Source organism: Arachis duranensis, chromosome 6 (genome assembly GCF_000817695.3).
Source record: "Arachis duranensis cultivar V14167 chromosome 6, aradu.V14167.gnm2.J7QH, whole genome shotgun sequence".
NCBI lineage: Eukaryota > Viridiplantae > Streptophyta > Magnoliopsida > Fabales > Fabaceae > Arachis > Arachis duranensis.
The window spans coordinates 55,959,682-55,963,338 of NC_029777.3; positions in this window are offsets into that span (position 1 = coordinate 55,959,682).

A 3,657-nucleotide genomic window follows, 5' to 3' on the forward strand; every position below is an offset into this window, starting at 1 on the left:
GAGCTGAGGCTTTTATTGGAGTTGAACGCCAAGTTATAGCATGTTTCTGGCGTTCAACTCCGGGTTGTGACGTGTTTCTGGCGTTTGACTCCAGACAGCAGCATGTACTTGGCGTTGAGCGCCACTTTACGTCATCAATTCCTGAATAAAGTATAAACTATTATATATTTCTGGAAAATTCTGGATGTCTACTTTTCAACGCCGTTGACAGTGCGCCATTTGGAGTTCTGTAGCTCCAAAAAATCCATTTCGAGTGCAGGGAGGTCAGATTCCAACAACATCAGCAATCCTTTTGTCAGCCTTTTTCAGAGTTTTGCTCAAATCCCTCAATTTCAGCCAGAAATTACCTGAAATCACAGAAAAACACACAAACTCATAGTAAAGTCCAGAAATGTGAATTTAACATAAAAACTAATGAAAACATCCCTAAAAGTAGCTTGAACTTACTAAAAACTACCTAAAAATAATGCCAAAAAGCGTATAAATTATCAGCTCATCATTTTACCACACCAAACTTAAAATGTTTGCTCATCCTCGAGCAAAAGAAGAAAGAAAGAAGGGATAGAAGAAGAAAATGAAGGAGATGGAGGGTGATAGGAAATTCGGCCAAGAGGGGAGAAAGGTGTTTGTGTTGAGTGAATATGAAGGAGTAGTGAGGGGTTTATATAGGGGTGAGGGGAGGGTTGGGTTTCGGTCATTAGGATTGGGTTTGGAAGGGAAAAGTGTTTGGATTTGAAAGTGAGGTAGGTGGGGTTTTTTGGGGAAGAGGTATGGAGGTGATTGGTGAAGAGAATATAGGGAAGCAGATATGATTTGATTGGTGAGTGAGAGAAAGAGAGGGAGAGGTAGGTGTGGATCCTGTGGAGTCCACAGATCCTGAGGGGTCAGGGATTTATCATCCCTACTCCTATTAGGCGTGTAAACGCCCTTGCTGTGCAATCTTGGTATTTAACGTCAGACTGCTGCTTCTTTCTGGCGTTAAACGCCAGGATGCAACCTATTTCTGGCGTATAACGCCAGATTATTGCTTTTTTCTGGCGTTTAATGCTATTCTGGTGGTTGTTTATGGCGTTTAATGCCCATAATGGTGCCAGATTGGGCGTTAAACGCCCATTCTGCTACCTTTACTGGCGTTTAAACGCTATTAAGTTCCTACTCCAAGGTGTGCTGTTTTTAATCTTGTTTTTTATTTTCTTTGATTTTTGCAATTATTTTTGTGAGTCCACATGATCATCAACCTAAAAAAAAGAAAATAACATAGATAAATAAAATTGAGTTGCCTCCCAATAAGCGCTTTTTTAATGTCAATAGCTTGACAGTGAGCTCTCATGGAGCTTCACAGATGTTTAGAGCTTTGTTGGGACCTCCCAATACCAAACTTAGAGTTTGAATGTGGGGGTTCAACACCAAACTTAGAGTTTAGTTGTGGCATCCCAACACCAAACTTAGAGTTTGACTGTGGGGACTTTGGTTGACTATGTAGTAAGAGAAGTTTTTCTTGCTTCCTCTCTATAGTTACAGAGGGAGATCCTTGAGTTTTAAACACAAGGTAGACCTCATTCAATTGAAGGACCAACTATCCTCTGTCCACATCAATCACAACCTTTGCTGTGGCTAGGAATGGTCTTCCAAGGATGATGGATTCATCCTCATCCTTCCCAGTGTCAAGGATTATGAAATCAGCAGGGATGTAAAGGCCTTTGACCTTTACTAGCACGTCCTCTACCTGTCTATAAGCCTTTTTCATGGATTTATTTGCCATCTCTAATGAGAATTTGGCAGCCTATACCTCAAAGATTCCCAGTTTCTCCATTACAAAGAGTGGCATTAAGTTTATGCCTGACCCCAGGTCACACAAACCCTTTTGAAAGGTCATGGTGCCTATAGTACAGGGAATTAAGAATTTACCAGGATCCTGTTTCTTTTGAGGCAATGTCTGCCTAACCAAGTCATTCAGTTCATTGGTGAGCAAGGGGGTTCATCCACCCAAGTCTCATTACCAAATAACTTGGCATTCAGCTTCATGATTACTTCAAGGTACTTAGCAACTTACTCTTCAGTAATATCCTCATTCTCTTCAGAGAAAGAGTACTCATCCGAGCTCATGAATGGCAGAAGTAGGTTCAACGGAATCTCTATGGTCTCTAGATGAGCCTCAGATTCCTTAGGTTTCTCAATCAGGAACTCCTTTTTGTCCAAAGGATGTCCCAATAGGTCTTTCTCACTGGGATTCATGTATTCCTCCTCCTTTGTGCATTCGGCCACACCAAGTAAGGTTATGGCCTTGCACTCTCTTTTTGGGTTCTCTTCTGTATTGCTTGGGAGAGTACTAGGAGGAGTTTCAGTGACTGTTTTACTCAGCTGGCCTAGTTGTGCCTCTAAATTTCTAATGGAAGACCTTATTTCATTCATGAAACTTAGAGTGGCCTTAGATAGATCAGAGACTATGGCTGCTAAGCTAAAGGGACTCTGCTCAGAATTCTCTGTCTGTTGCTGAGAAGATGATGGAAAAGGTTTGCTATTGCTGAACCTATTTCTTCCACCATTATTAAAGCCTTGTTGAGGCTTTTGTTGATCATTCCATAAGAAATTTGGATGATTTCTCTATGAAGGATTATAGGTGTTTCCATAGGCTTCACCCATGTAATTCACCTCTACCATTGCAAGGTTCTCAGGATCATAAGCTTCTTCTTCAGAAGATGCTTCTTTAGTACTGTTGGATGCATTTTGAAAACCATTCAGACTCTGAGAAATCATATTGACTTGCTGAGTTAACATTTTGTTCTGAGCCAATATGGCATTCAGAGCATCAATTTCAAGAACTCCTTTCCTCTGAGGCATCCTATTACTCACAAGATTCCTTTCAGAAGTGTACATGAACTGGTTGTTCGCAACCATGTCAATGAGTTCCTGAGCTTCTGTAGGCGTTTTCTTCAGGTGAATAGATCCACCTGCAGAATGGTCCAATGACATCTTAGACAATTCAAACAGACCATCATAGAGTATATCCAGGATGGTCCATGATGAGTTTGGAGAACTCTAAATTAATATTTGTGATGACTAAACATTATTAAAATAATTAATTACAAAATTATTAATTTGATCTTTATTTAATATATATATTGATTAATAATTTTGCTGCAGGTTTTATATATTGGGCCGAAACAAAAGAAAATTAACAAAGTCCAACTGTTGCATTATTGGTTCAGCTGTGTGTTTATAATTGAAGCTAGTTATAATTGGGCCAGAATAAATATTAATATCGCAAGCCCAAAACAAATGCTTTCCTGTTTGCTTCCTATGCTTGATCCGCTACACAAATTATCAGGAAAGCAAATGTTAACCAATTGGGCCAGCTTTAATTTCAACACTACAAGTCCAAGTCACACAAGTGATGAATGCTTCCAATCTTGGTCCGAAACCAAAGAGAAATGAAAGCCAAATGCTTCCAACGGAACCAAGTATTAACCATGTGATGGATTTCAAAATCTATTACATTGTTAATTAATGCATGGGGAACATGAGAGAGAAAAATTCAGCTGAAGTGATTGATGGTTATTATGACTCACACGCCACTCTATGTTAGGGGAGTAAAAGCAAGCTATTCAAATTAATTTGCTTAACCACTTTGCTTTGCTTTTATTCAGATTCTTTTCA